Source organism: Schistocerca piceifrons, chromosome 8 (assembly GCF_021461385.2).
Source record: "Schistocerca piceifrons isolate TAMUIC-IGC-003096 chromosome 8, iqSchPice1.1, whole genome shotgun sequence".
In the NCBI taxonomy this organism is placed as follows: domain Eukaryota; kingdom Metazoa; phylum Arthropoda; class Insecta; order Orthoptera; family Acrididae; genus Schistocerca; species Schistocerca piceifrons.
In genome coordinates this window covers 479124569-479142894 of record NC_060145.1, presented here as the reverse complement: position 1 = coordinate 479142894, position 18326 = coordinate 479124569, and positions in this window count along the sequence as shown.

The window sequence follows — 18326 nt, the reverse complement described above, 5'->3', positions numbered from 1 at the left end:
TAGTATTGGAGGGCAGTGTGGAGGGTAAAAATCGTAGAGGGAGACCAAGAGATGAATACACTAAGCAGATTCAGAAGGATGTAGGTTGCAGTAGGTACTGGGAGATGAAGAAACTTGCACAGGATAGAATAGCATGGAGAGCTGCATCAAACCAGTCTCAGGACTGAAGACCACAACAACAACAACAGCTAGCACTCCCTTAAATGCCGTCAACATATCACGCGGGCAGACCAAATACAGTGACAATTAACTTGAGTAACATCTAACAGACGCGAAGGAAATCTGTTCTTCAAATCTCAAGGAAATCCCAGTCACCGTCGGCAGCGGATCAGCACTCCAAAGGCTAAAGACGCCCCAGCAGCTGGCCACGCTCCTCCGTCGTACCTACTCGGCCACTCGCCGCGCTGCATACATCCACAGCGCCACACCTCACCGTCGCTCGCACAGCTGATACCCGAACTCCTGCCCCTGCAGAGCGCGTCCGCCGCGGTTAGATAGCCATCAGCCAAAGATGCGAAGAAGACAAGCAGGCACCGAAAATCGACTCACAACCATCGGGATGACAATCGATGGAGACTGGTGCCAGGAGCGCACCAGTCCACCAACTGGCTAGTCTGCGTGGGTGCGTGTGTGGGTGGCGGGCGGCAACTTTGAAACCTTCAACGGGAACCGTCGTTTTTTATTGCAGATTAAGATACTACAGCAATATCTACATACGTATGTCTGAAACATTTTCTTCGTTTCGCCACAGATGGCGCTGTAATCAGAGGAATAAAAATGGCCATACAGTAGTAATTTACGATACGCTAGACAATGTCTCTTGAATTCCAATGGCACATAGGACCCCGCTTCCATGCTGTAAGGGTAGGACAGGCCTAGTATTTCATAACTTCTAATTGGAAACCCCATTCGCAGAGCTGTGTTCCTACGGCACATCGTATAGGGGACTACTCGACGCATCACCGTGGCCGTGTAGCGGACTGCGACTTATCATAACACTGTGACAGGAGCTCACGTGTCGTGTTGACGTAGACAAGATAGCGCTTCTAAACGTTACAAAACTTGCACCAGCTGTGACACAGTCGGGTGTATGAACAGTGATCCAATACTGTCAAATGTTTTATATTCCATTCTTTGATCATAATATCAATTCTTTTGACAATGACCAATTTTAGTCAGTAATGACCATCCTCAGATTTTTCTACACCATGGAAAAGGAAAACAACAAGACACTAAATTTCTTGGCTCTTACAATCACAAGAAACAACCACCAACATGACTTCTCCATCTACAGAAAACCAACATCCACAAGCACTGTTATCCACAGCGCATCCAACCACCCGACAGTGCATAAATATGCCAGTTTCACATACATGCCCCACAGGATAAACAGAACACCTCTTAAACCAGGAAAATACACCCAGGAACTAAATATAATCAAACAAATTGCTGTTGATAAGGCCGTAATGGCATCGTCACAACATATAAATATGTATGTTTTTACGATCAATTTAGGACATGGTGCAGAAAAGATCTGAGGATGGTCATTACTGACTGAAACCGGTCATCGTTAAAAGAATTGACACTGTGATCAAAGAATGGAATAACAAACATTTGACAAAACTTGCACACTATACGAAAGCATAGTTTCGCGGCGATTTATACTGATAAAATTTTCTCAGGCTTCCAGCCGCGTCCAGTAGTTTAAAATCTACGAGCTTTCTGCCGAGCACTCTTCGGCCATTGTCAAGCGGTGATTGTCGAATGATTGCTGCCGCCGTCCTTATATAGCTGCCCTGTCTTCAGTGACGTCACTGGTGCTCGCTCCAGATCCACATATGGTAAAGTTTTCACTGCGCGCCTGCTACCCCCGCTTCAACTTTCCGATGGCCGGATTCCAAGCTATGCTTACCTGCACGCCGCCGTCTTTATTGAGGGTGTTGTCAGAAATTTTTAACTCGATCTCTGCTTTTTATGACACGGCCCCAAAAAACTAGTAGTCCGCGTGATAACAGATGTCTCAGCAAATACTTGCACACCTAGCTATCATTTGCAGAACACACTTGCGAGTGGTCGATGAATGTTGTAACCACAGAAGAAAAAACTGAAATGGTCTTCATATATGGAGAATGTAGGAGAAACGTTGAGGCTGCTGTTGCCTTGAATGCTGAGAGTTTTCCAGAGAATCCTCGTTCTCGTTCGTTCTTTTACAAGGCTGTGAGCGCCTTTATGTCCAATGGCAGCGTGCAGACCGGCAAAACGAAACGAAGCAAATGTTTACATGAGAAGCTAATGAAATAGATGTACTAGCGGCAGTGCACCACAACCCACGGATAAGCGCCCGGCAACTACACGGCGATTCCGGTACGTCCGTAGGTAGTATTGTCACAGTACTGCATCATCATCATAAGTATCGTCCATACCACGCGTCACTGCATCAAGGAGTTCATGGCGCCGGCCGATATCCATAACCGGGTAGTGTATTGTGAATGGGCACGTCAACAAATGTAAACGACCACCACGTTCTTTGCCGAGATACTATTTTCCAATGAGTCTACATTCACAAACCACGGTAGCACTAACCTCAATAAGGCGCTTTACTGGAGTGTATATAGTCCCTACTGGTCAAGGCAAGTTGACCATCAACGGCCTTGGTGTTAGTTAATGTGCGGTGTGGCATCATGCGGAACAACCTGACTCGTCCGTATTTTAACGACGGCACTTTGAATGGACGCGAATATTGAATGTTCTTGGAACATGTTGCTCATCAGTGTGGGATCTGTACCAGATCGGGTTGACAGAAGAGATAGAGAAGATCCAAAGAAGAGCGGTGCGTTTCGTCACAGGGTTATTTGGTAAGCGTGATAGTGTTACGGAGATGTTTAGCAAACTCAAGAGGCAGACTCTGCAAGAGAGGCGCTCTGTATCGCGGTGTAGCTAGCTGTCCAGGTTTCGAGAGGGTGCGTTTCTGGATGAGGTATCGAATATATTGCTTCCCCCTTCTTATACCTCCCGAGGAGATCAGGAATGTAAAATTAGAGAGATTCGAGCGCGCACGGAGGCTTTCAGACAGTCGTTCTTCCCGCGGACCATACGCGAATGGAACAGGAAAGGGAGGTAATGACAGTGGCACGTAAAGTGCCCTCCGCCACACACCGTTGGGTGGCTTGCGGAGTATAAATGTAGATGTAGATGTATATGTAGGTAATTCCAGTACTACTGCAGGATATTGCCCTGGACGTTTGAGAACGTATGAGGTTTCAGCTTGACTATTGCCCAGCGCATTACACAATTGAAGCACACCAGGTATTCGGCGGTGTTTACACTTGTCGGTGGATCGGCGGAGGTGGCCCTATTAATTGGCCCGTTAGATCGCCCGAATTCTCTCTGTGGATATATTTAAAAGATAAGGTGTACAGGGCATGAAGACAAGGTCGACCGCATCACAAACGCCTGTGCTGACATTCCCACAGATATGCTTCTGACCTATGTGCGGTCATTTAAAAAGTGGATCACTAAGTGTCTTCAAGGTGATGGTACTACGTTATTCTAATTGTAAAAGTAGAGTAGCTTTCGCCTCGAGTCATCGCCACAATGGCGTGTCGAGTAAACCCTGTTCGATATGTCGGAGGAATACACTGCTCCAGAGCGGGTTTGCAATTAGAAATTGTGGAGTACTGGCCTGTCCTATTTTCGCAGCATGGAGGTGGAGTCTCGCGAGCCGTTGGATTTTCGAGGGCCATTGAGTAGCATGTCGTAAATTAAGAGTGTGTACCCATTTCTATTCCTGAGATTTCAGCGCTATTTGTGGCGAAACAAAGAAAATGCTTTGGACAAAATGTATGCAGATTTTGCTGTAGAATCGTAATCTGCAATAAAAGCCGACCGCTGTGGCTGAGCGGTTCTAGGAGCTTCAGTCCGGAACCACGGGGCTGCTACGTTCGTAGGTTCGAATCCTGCCTCGGACATGGATGTGTGTGATGTCCTTAGGTTAGTTAGGTTTAAGTAGTTCTAAGTCTAGGGGACTGAGACCTCAGATGTTAAGTCGCATAGTCCTTAGAGCCATTTGAACCACTTTGCAATAAAAAACGGGGGTCCATTCCTGACCTGCTATCGAAGTTGCTATTGTTGATGCTTCTATACAAGTGCCTAACCTTGAAGCTGCACTCCAAGAGGCCAATCTTGAAGCTGCTACTGAACTGGGCTGTCACCAATCAGTCACGGCACTTACGTCCTCTTCACATACGGGCTGTTGCTGTCACGTTGTCGTCCTGGAAGGGAATTGGTTAGTGTGCGATTGGCTGACTTCTTCTCACGGCCTTCTCTTCCCTGTCGTTCCCGACACGCGTGTCAGCGCTTGACTTTACGCCATAACAAAATCATATTTTGTAACATTTATTTTTATTTTTTATGTGAACGGAACGTTAGAATCTGAAAGCTGTAGTACATTAAGAAAGTACACTACTGGTCATTAAAATTGCTACACCAAGAAGAAATGCAGATGATAAACGAGCATTCATTGGACAAATATATTATACTAGAACTCACATGTGATTACATTTTCACCCAATTTGGGTGCATATATCCTGAGAAATCAGTACCCAGAACACCCACCTCTAGCCGTAATAACGGCCTTGATACGCCTGGGCATTCAGTCAAACAGATCTTGGATGGCATGTACAGGTACACGTGCCCATGCAGCTTCAACGCGATACCACAATTCATCAAGAGTAGTGACTGGCGTATTGTGACGAGCCAGTTGCTCGGCCACCATTGACCAGACGTTTTCTATTGGTGAGAGATCTGGAGAATGTGCTGGCCAGGGCAGCAGTCGAACATTTTCTGTATCCAGAAAGGCCGGTACAGTACCTGCAACATGCAGTCGTGCATTATCCTGCTGAAATGAAGGGTTTCGCAGGGATCGGATGAAGGGTAGAGCCACGTTCGTAACACATCTGAAATTTAACGTTCACTGTTCAAAGTGCCGTCAATGCGAACAAGAGGTGACCGAGACGTGTAACCAATGGCACCACATACCATCACGCCGGGTGATACGCCAGTATGGCGATGACGAATACCCGCTTCCAATGTGCGTTCACCGCGATGTCGCCAAACACGGATGCGACCATCATGATGCTGTAAACAGAACCCGGATTCATCCGAAAAAATGATGTTTTGCCATTCGTGCACCCAGGTTCGTCGTTGAGTAGACCATCGCAGGCGCTCTCGTCTGTGATGCAGCGTCAAGGGTAACCGCAGCCATGGTCTTCGAGCTATAACTCCATGCTGCTGCAAGCGTCGTCGAACTGTTCGTGCAGATGGTTGTTGTGTTGCAAACGTCCCGATCTGCTGAATCAGGGATCGAGACGTGGCTGCAATATCCGTTTCAGCCATGCGGATAAGATGCCTGTCATCTCGACTGCTAGTGGTACGAGGCCGTTGGGATCCACCACGGCGTTCCGTATTACCCTTCTGAACCCACCGATTCCATATTCTTCTAACAGTCATTGGATCTCGACCAACGCGAGCAGCAATGTCGCGATACGACAAACCGGAATTGCGATAGGCCACAATCCGACCTTCATCAAAGTCGGGAACGTGATGGTACGCATTTCTCCTCCTTACACGAGGCATCACAACAACGTTTCACCAGGCAACACCGGTCAACTGCTGTTCGTGTATGAGAAATCGGTTGGAAACTTTCCTCATGTCAGCACGTTGTAGGTGTCGCCACCGACGCCAACCTTGTGCGAATGCTCTGAAAAGCTCATCATTTGCATATCACAGCATCTTCTTCCTGTCGGTTAAATTTCGCGTCTGTAGCGCATCATCTTAGTGGTGTAGCAGATTTTAATGGCCAGTACTGTACATTGATAAGGCTGTTTCCGATTGTTGTGGCAGGTGTAAGATCACCCTCTTCCTCGTTTTCTTGCGGCCTGTGTCGCAGTTGGTGGTGTCTGTACTGGTTATATAGTGGGTTACGACTACGGAATTTAATAATTTCTGCACGTCCCCTTTTCATATCTGCTCCTCCGTTATTCTGACCAAATTATTCTGCATTATGGTTGCTCACCAGATTTTTTCCAGCATTCGGTGCCCAGTTACAATTTTTTTTGCTAATCGATCATCAGTTTTGACACCCGTAATTATTCCTCCTCTCGATATTCCACCCGCCATTTATTTGTCCTTGATTGTGTTCGAAGTCTCTTTCACCTGTTGTATCTGGAGTGGTATCCATTTTCTGAGTGCGCACTTCTCTGGTTGTAGTTATTTTGCTTCTGGCGATGCGGTGCTCCTCCAGAATGGATTTTGCTGTGGCGCCTTCCTTCTCTGCTGTACTGTGCGCAGATTCTAACGTGCAGAGTGTTGTGTGAAGTGTCTATACTCACGTCACATCTTCTGGAAAACACTTGCAGTCCTTGCTCCCTGTGGCGGTGCCTAATGATTTCTCTTGGCATGTGCTGTACGCCTAGAAACTGGTTTTTCTTAATCTTTCCTTTTCTTGTGTCTTCTGCAATAATCATCTTGTGCTTTATTCTCTCCTGCCTTTCCTTCAGCCAGTAACTTCCAATCTCTAAATTCTTCATATGAGCCACATGTGGTTGCTATGCCTCTCATTTTCACTACTGCGATTCCTTCCAAATGTCTGCAAATAAAATAAAATTTGTACTGTAGAGGCCAAGACAACGGCAACGATAAACTCATTTGCCAAATCCAAGACTTTGGTTGCAATGCGTTCCCTTCACCCTTCTTTGGAATTTCCTGACTTGCAGGTAGTCCTTGTAGACAAACGCTATCTGGCCTGTCATGCTCTTCCTGGCACTCGTTTCGACTCTTCTTACTTTTTCCTGCCCCTGCACCTTGTGCGAGCTCCCGCTATTGCTAATTCGAAGCACAATTCGCTGTCAGCATGATCGTGACTCCTACCTAATGATACACAGTTATGTGACTGCTTCCATAAACCGACCTCACAGACGTCGCCCTGTCCTTTCGTTGCACTTTCAAACACTTTTTAAACCCCTCCACTTTTTTTTCTTCTCTATCCGCGAACTGATAACTTCTTGCTGAGTTTTGAAAATAAGTAGCGCCTGTACTTCTTCACCTTTCGCGGCCAGTACCGATTCTGCACTGAGTTCTCCGATTTCATTCTCTGTCACTTCTCGATTCTCGTTCCCCAAATGATTTTTGACTTCTTGGAACCTCTTGTTGATAAGTTTCTCTGTTTTTTCTTGTTGCGACTCCACGTTTTCAGTTCTTTTTCAAACTTTTACGATGGGCTTCTACTATTCCTATATGTTTCCCTCTTCTTTCGCTTTATAGCTTCTCCCTTTCGCTTTTTGCGCTTCGTCCTTCGTCTCCTCATCTGTTTTATTAGTTTCCTCAGCCAATTTAGTAACTTTTTCCGTCTCTCCCTTCAATTCTCGCATTTAGTTCTGTATCCTCTCTCCCATGTCCTCATTTTTTTCCTTTTTTTTCTCATGTTCTTATCTCCTTCACCTGATTATTTTTCCTGGTATTCATTCTCTTGTCCGACTTTCTTTTGTATTTCTTCTCCCATGTCTTTATTTTCTTTCCTCTTCGCTTTTAAAAAATTATGATATTGAACTAATCGTCACATGTTTCGCTAGTTCTGTCTGGTGAAGCTGCTAGTTTTGCCGTCAGTGTAATGTCGATCCCTTCCTGGATCGACTTTCCGCTTTCCTCTTTCTTCCGGCTACGAATTTTATTACTATCGCTTCCACATGTTGTGGACTGACCTCTTCTGTTTCCTCGCGAGCACTGCCGTTCACTGCACTGTTTACATTCTCTAATGGAATGCTGTCTGTTACATTATTCTCGTGATGACTACCTATCAGACTTGACATTTCCGTGGGATAAGTCACATGATACTCTCCTAACTCACAAAAATCTTTACTTTTATATTGCTCCATCACACTATCTGTTTCGTAAGTATCCTAAGTTAATACACGTCATTCTTTGCCTCGTATTAATGTTCAACCTTGACTATGTACCTATACGTGATACACAAGTTGACGTACCTACTATAGCACTTATATTATTACTGATTGTGGCATACCATAGCTTTCCTCAACATAGCACATTCCCATCCAAAAGTTTTGTAAACTCTGATTTTTAACGCCGTTATATCATCAAGTGTAGAGCAGAATCCACAAATCTATGAGCATGGACCTAGATAAAATACATGAATTATTAATTCTTGTCAACAAGTACTAGAAATTACCATGGTACGATGTTTCGTCTCTTGTGTAGTCACAGCAAGAACGTAGAGGCTTGGGTCATAAGGACACGTTGAAATAACAGTAGTAGTCCGTTGTAGTTGCCACACACTTTATTCAGTCATAAAGCATTACAAATCACAATCACAATAATCTTCATCTACATCCATACTCCGCAAGCCACCTGACGGTGTGTGGCGGAGGGTACCTTGAGTACCTCTATCGGTTCTCCCTTCTATTCCAGTCTCGTACTGTTCGTGGAAAGAAAGATTATCGGCATGCCTCTGTAGGGGCTCTAATGTCTCTGATTTTATCCTCATGGTCTCTTCGCGAGATTTACGTAGGAGGGAGCAATGTACTGCTTGACTCCTCGGTGAAGGTATGTTTTCGAAACTTCAACAAAAGCCCGCACCGAGATACTGAGCGTCTCTCCTGCAGAGTCTTCCACTGGAGTTTATCTATCATCCACGTAACGCTTTCTGCGATTACTAAATGATCCTGTAACGAAGCGCGCTGCGCTCCGTTGGATCTTCTCTATCTCTTCTATCAACGCTATCTGGTACGGATCCCACGCTGGTGAGCAATATTCAGGCAGTGGGCGAACAAGTGTACTATAACCTACTTCCTTTGTTTACGGATTGCATTTCCTTAGGATTCTTCCAATGAATCTCAGTCTGGCATTTGCTTTACCGACGATCAACTTTATATGATCATTCCATTTTAAATCACTTCTAATGCCTACTCCCAGATAATTTATGGAATTAACTGTATCCAGCTGCTGACCTGCTATATTGTAGCTAAATGATAAAGGATCTTTCTTTCTATGTATTCGCAGCACATTACACTTGTCTACAATGAGGTTCAACTGCCATTCCCTGCACCATACTTCAATTCGTTGCAGATCCTCTTGCATTTCAGTACAATTTTCCATTGTTAGAACCTCTCGATATACCACAGCATCATCCCCAAAAAGCCTCAGTGAACTTCCGATGTTATCCACAAGGTCATTTACGTATATTGTGAATAGCAACGGCCCTACGACACTTCCCTGCGGCACATCCGAAATCACTCTTACTTCGGTTCTCTCCATTGAGAATGACATGCTGCGTTCTGTTATCTAGGAACTCTTCAATCCAATCACACAATTGGTCTGTTAGTCCATATGCTCTTACTTTGTTCATTAAACGACTGTGCGGAACTGTATCAAACGCCCTGCGGAAGTCAAGAAATACGACATCTACCTGTGAACCCGTGTCTATGGCCCTTTGAGTCTCGTGGACGAATAGTGCGAGCTATGTTTCACAAGATCGTCTTTTTCGAAACCCATGCTGATTCCTACAGAGTAGATTTCTAGTCTCCAGAAAAGTCATTATACTCGAACATAATACGCGTTCCAAAATTCTACAGCTGATCGACGTTAGATTATAGGTCTACAGTTCTGCACACCTGTCGACGTCTCTTCTTGAAAACTGGGATGACCTGTGCACTTTTACAATCCTTTGCAACGCTACACTCTTCTAGAGACTTACGGTACACCACTGCAAGAAGGGGGGCAAGTTCCTTCGCGTACTCTGTGTAAAATCGAACTGGTATCCCATTAGGTCTAGCGGCCTTTCATCTTTTGAGCGATTTTGTTTCTCTATCCCTTTGTCGTCTATTTCGATATCTACCATTTTGTCATCTGCGCGGCAATCTAGAGAAGGAACTACAGTGCAGTCTTTCTCCGTGAAGCAGCTTTGGAAAAAGACATTTAGTTTTCCGGCCTTTAGTCTGTCATCCTCTGTTTCAGTACCATTTTGGTCACAGAGTGTCTGGACATTTTGTTTTGATCCACCAACCGCTTTGACGTAAGACCAAAATTTCTCAGGATTTTCTGCCAAGTCAGTACACAGAACTTTACTTTCGAATTCATTTAACGCCTCTCGCGTAGCTCTCCTCACACTACATTTCGCTTCGTGTAATTTTTGTTTGTCTGCAAGGCATTGGCTATGTTTATGTCTGCTGTGAAGTTCCCTTTGCTTCTGCAGCAGTTTTCAAACTCGGTTGTTGTACCACGGTGGCTCTTTTCCATCTCTTACGATCTTGCTTGGCACATACTCATCTAATGCATATTGTACGATGGTTTTGAACTTTGCCCACTGATACTCAATACTATCTGTACTTGAGACAAAACTTTTGTGTTTAGCCGTCAAGTACTCTGAAATCTGCTTTATGTCACTTTTTCTAAACAGAAAAATCTTCCTACCTTTTTAAATATTTCTATTTACGGCTGAAATCATCGATGCAGTAACCGCTTTATGATTGCTGATTCCCTGTTCTGCGTTAACTGTTCCAAATAGTTCGCGTCTGTTTGTCACCAGAAGGTCTAATACGTTATCGCCACGAGTCGGTTCTTTGTTTAACTGCTCAAGATAGTTTTCAGATAATGCACTTTAAAAAATTTCACTGGATTCTTTGTCCCTGCCACCCGTTATAAACGTTTGAGTCTCCCAGTCTAAATCCGGCAAATTAAAATCTCCACCCAGAACTATAACATGTTCGGGAAATCTACTCGAAATATTTTCCAAATTTTCCTTCAGATGCTCTGCCACAACAGCTGCTGAGCCAGGGGGCCTATAGAGACACCCAATTACCATGTTTGAGCCTTCTTTAACCGTTGCCTTCACCCAAATTTTCACATTTCGGATCTCCGTCAATTTCCTTCGATACTGTTGCACTTTTTATATATATATAAACACGCCTCCTCCTTCACTGTCCAGCCTGTCTCTGCGGTATACATTCCAATCTGAGTTTAGAATTTCATTACTGTTTACATCTGGCTTCAGCAAACTTTCTGCCCCTAGTACTATGTGGGCATTGTGACCGTTTATTAATGAGAGCAGTTCCGGGACCTTTATATAGACGCTCCTGCAGTTATTCCCTGTAGCGCTTTGCCTACTCCTACCTTGTAGCGTCTCAGGAGGCGTCTTGTCGGGCCTAGGGAGGGAATTCTCTAATCTAAAAACCCACATGTGCACTCCACAAGTAGTCCGCTATCCTTGTAGCCGCTTCCTGCGTGTAGTGCACGCCTGACCTAATCAGTGGGACCATACATTTCTCCACCCGATACCGGAGGTCGAGAAAATTGCACCCAAGATCTCCGCAGAATCGTCTGAGCCTCTGGTTTAAACCTTCCACTCAGCTCCAAACCAGAGGACCGCGATCGGTTCTGGGAACGATACTACAAATAGTTAGCTCAGATTCCACCGCACGAGCGAGGCTTTCCGCCTTCACCAATTCCGCCAACCGCCTGTACGAACTGAGGATGACCTCTGAACCCAGACGGCAGGAGTCATTGGTGCCGACATGAGCAACAATTTGCAGTCGGGTTCTCCCAGTGCTCTCTATCGCCGCCGGTAGGGCCTCCTCCTTATCTCGGATGGGACTCTCCGGCAAGCAGACAGAGTGAACACTGGCCTTCTTCCCCTACCGTTCCGCTATCTCCCTAAGGGGCTCCATCACCCGCCTAACGTTGGAGTTCCCAATCACTAATAAACCCCTCCCCCCGTGTGCCTGCTCGGACCTTGCTGAAGGAGCGGCCACATGTCCACTCACAGGCAGAGCGGGCGATGTCACACGGCCAGCCTCCACATTGACCCTCCGTCTCGTGCGACGTGAACGCCGTTGAACCCGCCACTCCCCTTGGGGAGAGGGTGGCCCAACCGCGCCCGGTACCCGCGAAGATGTCTCGACAGCAGGGACAGTGGGTGAAGCATGTAACACCTGGGGTGTACCATGCGACGCACCAGACTCCCCACTGCCGCTACACTCCGCGGCAGCAGCCTGAAGACGACTGACCGCGGCCATCAGCACGCTCAGATGTTTACGAACAATGGCCTGCTGCTCCCGCGTCCGTACACAGCAGTCACACATCCTATCCATCCTAAGAAATCAATTTACTATAGAGAGTTAATCAACTTTTAACTAGACTGCTAAGTCACTAAAGGTGGCTGATAGCTGACTAAACTGTGGTTACTAGATACTCATTGTTCAAAACAATGAAAATAAGCACTACCTGTCACTGGACTGTATTCAAAACGGACACTAGCACTACTAACACTACAGCTGACTAAAGGGACTCTCTCTGACTGTATTCAAAACAAACACGAAATAATAAAGGCGATTGCCTTGTAAAGCCAGATCACTTGGATAAATAACGAACAAATTTCGTTAACTAGAACAAGACCCATAAAAATTTGAAAATTGAATGTAACTAGTTAATGTAACTCAGATAAACTTCATTACCTAGATGGAACTAAGATCCACACGATTGCGATCAGAACTCTAATTACTTACAATCAGCTAAAGAATACATTAAGTGACAGAACGCGGATCTTGTAAGATTTGGCTAGCCAACTTTCCTAAATAAAACACTATTCCTAAAAGCTCTATTACAATAAAATCAGTTCGACGATTCAGGAGGTGCTTCAATTTGACCAAACAAATTTTTAAGTTTACTTAACTCAGTAGATTAATCAACAATGTTATTAAAATCATTGCTATTAGAACATGGCCATATGACAATAGCCCCTAAAATGAGGCCTCTTCAATATGGTATGTGAATTAGTGACAGATGCGAACACACCAAAGGATTTTAATCATCAGTACAAGAGATCGACGAGACAGCAAATGAAATACAAATGTCCTCAACTTTGCACTGCAATTGAACTTTAGACACCATAACTCTTCACGGGAAGGACAGTAACAACATAACCCGAGATGTAAGGGGGGGGGGGGGGCAGGACCTTAAATATCACTCTGCCACCGTGATACTCTGTTCCCAGTTTGCTCGCGTCGACCACTGCCTGTTATCTGTCTAGGGAACAGGTGATCAATACTTTCAGTGAAATCAGCCTCCGTGAGTTACTTGGCCAGCCATGGCCCATAAAATATGATTAACCAATTCGCAAAAGAACCACTAAAATAATGTCCTAAAGTTAAAATGACAAGAATTATCTCGGCACACACTTAAACGCCAAACTACAATAATGAACTACAAGGTAAAATGGAAGAAATATCTCGGCATGGCTTGGAATGTCACATTTCATGTCGGTTTGTTGGACGTAGCCACACTTCCTTAACTTCCGTCAAGTATCAAGTCATGACTCGGAGTTGCGTGATAAACAACTAGAACAATTCCAAATAGTTTTTAGTACACTGGCATGTTCAGTTAAGATGCACGCAACCCACCGAACCACCCCGACGACTCCAATTCATTTGGCCTGTGTAGCTTGTTACACACTCGAAGGAACTTGTCCTTCCAACCTCTAGGAAAACCAAATCACCATGGAAATGGATCGGCTCTGCGCGATTCAACACACCATAGCGGCCGGGCACGCTCCTCCGTCCTGCCGACTCGGCCTCTCCGCGTGCTGCCTACGTACACAGTCCCACGTCACTGCACCGCACACCGCCGATACCCACACAAGAGACCCAGCAGGACGCACGCGGTGCCGTTCAATGCCCGCCGCCAAAGATATGAAGAAGAGCAATCCACATCGAATTCGATTCAAAGATGAAAATGAGAATCGATAGCAACTGGCGCTAGAAACGCACCAGCTCAAATGCGAAAACTAGTATTAATGACTCTGACTGCGCATCAGAAAATCCAAAAGGGACGCAAATCCTGAGCATGGATTCACCAATTTATGCAAAAAAAAAACTACGTCTGGAGAGTCACACCAGCCCAGGAAACTGTGAGCAGGCCACCCTTTTAAGGGCTGCGCTATGAGTTTAATCTGCACAACTTAATTAGGTAACGCTAATTTTATTGTCCTAGCTATAGATCCTAAAGCGGGAATTTACATGTAGAATATTAAATTTGAAGGCAAAATGTATAACAGACAGAATATTTTGTATGAACACATTAATTTATTCACTAAAAACATCAGTCAGTCACATGTATAAAGCACGAGAAAACGTGGAATGGTTTACAAACACAAATTCTAGGAATTTCAATTAGTGGATTTAACTGATTAGCAGCCATACTCGACTGGACGACGAGGTATGATCTGCTGACAAAAATGTCGATCGGAAAATCAATGTCAAAGCTTGTTAGTACCACACGAGAAGTCCACCCCTGGTAGCTGAGTGGTCAGCGCAACGGAATGTCATACCTAATGGCCCGGGTTCGATTCCCGGCTGGGTCGGAGATTTTCTCCGCTCAGGGACTGGTTGTTGTGTTGTCCTTATCATCATCATTTCATCCCCATCGGCACGCAAGACCCTAGCCACACAGTATTTCCATTTATCACAAGAGAACAGTGAATAAGAAAGAGCTACAAAGCTCAGTCCCACACCGAGGCTGAGTCTGAGGCAGGTACTCGTGCAGAATCCTACAAGTGCAGGCCGAGAATCACCATGACGGTGGTGAAGCTGCTTACGTTCACCGTAATTACAACGTGACCGCTGCCGTCGTCCTAATGGCACTCGATTGGAGACTGGGGCACGTTGCCGCTGCTGCAACTCCGGTTCCTGATTTCCGTCTCCCATGTATGCACAAAATCCACAAGACTCCATGTGCGAAGTCCTCCTTTGCGTCGCTGAATTTTTGGGGATTCTAACGCCATACTGTCTTTTCCCGCAGAATCGTGCCTCCGTCCCCACAGCAGAAACTGCAAAAAGAGGCGTCCAATAGTGAGGTTCTTTCTACATACGAAATCCTGCCTAAAGGAACATATTGTGATTTGACGCCAATCACACCATCAAACGCCCTCCTGCTACTAAAAGACGGCCACTTCAGAGTCGTGTCCACTCACTTCTACACCAGTGGCACGTTCTGGTGACCATCAACTAGGATCAGAGGTCCTCTGAAATTCCAAGAGCAGCTCACGAGGGTAGGCCGTTATTTCATGTGGGCTGTGTTTCCATCCTGGAAGCGTCAGGTAGCCATCTGTAAAGGCCATCCGAAAAACATGAAAGAGCTGCAAACTCCTGCTGCTAGCATTACCATCCAGGCCCGGCTTGGCCGCTGGACAGGGAGACACAGTAAAAATACACAATAGCCACTACCCCTGGCTGAGCCCTGGTGCTCTCGCTTCTCTCACACCAAATACCCGTTCCTTCATTGCATTTCTGTCTGTTCTGCATCAAATCCAGTGCGTCGTGCCTTCCCGCGCACCGAAAATCATCCAGAAACAAGTTTAGCCCACCATTACTTTAAATGAGAGGAAATGAGGCTACTTAGAGCTCAGAATTTACAGTCATTATGATTCTATATATTCTATGGAATCCAGTCCTATATCAATCTCTAATTACACATATAATCTTATTTTGAATGAAACTTGCACGCAGATTTACCTGACTCTCAAGGTCCTGTTGCTCGACAGATGGAGATCAGTCGGGGAGACAGGCAGTTTTACGTGGAAGTGCGGCTGCTTCCAGCTTTGGGCTACTATGGCAATAAACCTGGCATGGCTGTGAGCAGCCATCGGTAGAGAATAACTGAGTGTGACGTTCTTGCCCTTTCTGCACAGACAACAAAGACTGAGGTGCTGTCGCACTGCTACACAGCCAGCGCGAGAACGATGTTTGCTTTCGCTCCAAAATCCTGGTTGTCCTATTGAACTGAATGGCCCTGACACTGCAGTTGGCATTAAGGGTGATGATGATGTTTGGTTTGCGGACCGCTCAACTGCGTGGTCTTCAGTGCCTGTACAAAGTTCCAATTCTTACACAGTCCAATCAAGACACTATCACGAATGATGACGAAGATGGCGAAATGATGAGGACATCACAAAACAACCAATTCCCGGACAGAGAAAATCCCCAACCCGGCCGGGAATCGAACACGGGACCTGGTGATCCAGAGGCAGCAACGCAAGCCACTAGATCACGAGCTGCGGACTTTGCCTGAATGGCCGGCCAATCGAGGAAACGCTGCTCCCAGATGGTACCAACCTCGCAATTGTTATCTTTAGTTTTGTACATCAAGAGTGGTACGTTTGCGCTACGTTCCCACATTTTTTTTCGTGACATAGCGATATTCTCGTCCGCCACATGGGCGATAGTGTTGAATCATCATCTCCGAACTGGTAGGAAGCTAGGACCTGGGAGTGGTAAGTCTCTGAGCAGAGATAGAATAATGTCTGAAAGAAAATAATATTTACTTATTTACCGCAGTGAGCCGTGGTAAAAATTGCTGTTTTGAAGAGCGCGCCGCAGCGCGTTGTGTGAAGCAGTCTCCCTCCGTTTCTGGCGGTGGCACCGCTGTGGTAATCGCAGCTCTGGTGTCTCCCTCTGGTGGGAAAGGGGAAAAGTTGCCTGTTCACGTGTATTTAAGGGGCGCTATCAGCTCGGCAGTTGGTCAGTCTGAGTCGGTCAGTCGGTGTGAGGTTAGGTCAGTCTCGCGTCACCAGTTGCTGGTCTGTCTCCCGTTTGCATTTGTGCGGCAGTTTGTGTCTGTCTGTCGTCGGAGTGCTACTATGTCTGTCGTTTGGATCAACTTTAAAGCCAGAAAATGAGAGTCTTGCCACTCCGCCAGTAACAGAACTCAGCTAGTGGTCGCCCGGTCGGGGCTGAGTTCCTCCATCTGAGTCTGCGCGTTAGGCCTCCAGTCTGCTGGAGTTGCTCGGGCAACGGTCATTGGCGGTTGGATCGGTCGGTTGGTCGGTCGCACACTGAGACACGAGATGACTCGTCCGCCTTGAGCGTCGGCGCACGTGAGGTCCCCACGTGAGTCCAGTGGGCAGCGCCGTATAGAAAGGGGTAGTGGCTTCGCGGTTCACACGAGAGCAACAGGAGCGAAACCACGGCATTGGGCTGGCCGGTGCGAGCTGCGACGCCGTGAGATGGGAGATCGGCGCGCCTTCCTGCGTCCGTTGAAGCGGCTGGCAGCTGACGGTTCGGGAGAGCGTTGGGGCTGCTGCGCCAGGTCTTCGCCAGAAATCGCAGTTTATTAGAAATGATTGGAGATATGTTGTTTAATTTACATGTTAAATTCTACTTGTTTTGTTGGTGAAGTCACCAGCTGCTTTGTTGTGGGGTCGCCCCACCATTCTTTTCCGTTTGCCCACCCGCGGGAAGGTGGTTGTTTATGAATTGGGTGGTCCGTTTTTCCCTTGTGGAGTAGGGTCAGGTTAGAGCAATCGACGGTTCGGGTTGTTCAGTAATCCCCCTGTCAATCTACAATACGTTAATAGCTGCCTCTGTCATGTTTGTCGGATTCGGTGTTAACGAATTTATTGCTTAAAGGCCGAATTCTTGAAATATGTTTTTATCTTGCCTATTATCTTGCGAGGTGGTATATGTGTAATGTAGAGCATGTTGTACATTTTATGTAAGTCTGCATTTTATGGGTTTTATTTAAATAGTCATTTTAGGTTATAAGGTTGCCACCCTTCCACCATAAGAGTCCTTTCAAAAAAAAATTGCACTGTCGTTGGCAAATAATTTGAGTGTTGTACCATTTCCATTCCTCTTGCGGGGTGCATAGTTTACGTGTATGTGTGAATTGTTAAAAAGTTTTTTGTTTAAAGTAATCTGGTGTGTTGCAGATTTGCACCAGTGTACTCGTTCAGAGGTTGTGAGCGTTTATGACTACGGCTGTGTTGAAAGGGAGCGGGCAAGCTTCTCAGCCCGAAGGCTCCTACTGTTAATATTGTTCTTTCTGCCTCTAAATAAAATTGTAACTTGATATTTCGAGGGTGCTTTTCTGCTTATAAATTTTAAATCTGTTTTTGAAAAAGCTTTTAGGAATAAAATTCACATTTATTAAAACTAATTTCATTTTCCATCAGTTACTTCCTGGCAGCTACTTCCACGCTCACGTAGTGTGATTGAATGTGTTAATGTTCCTGATAAATCGCTAGTAAATAAAGTAATTTCTTTAAGAAAAGATTTTGAAGGTAAATTCACGGTTCACCCAGACTCCGGTTTTTAATTTTCAAAAGCAAGTAATATGTTTGTTGTGATGTAACAAAATAAAAGTGATGTTATTATTCCATGGAAAAGTTGGAATGTGAGATTTTGCTTACTGTTTTATCAATCACAATTGGCGTAAGAATCATGGATTGACCATTGTCATAAAATATTGCATTATGAAATGTGAAT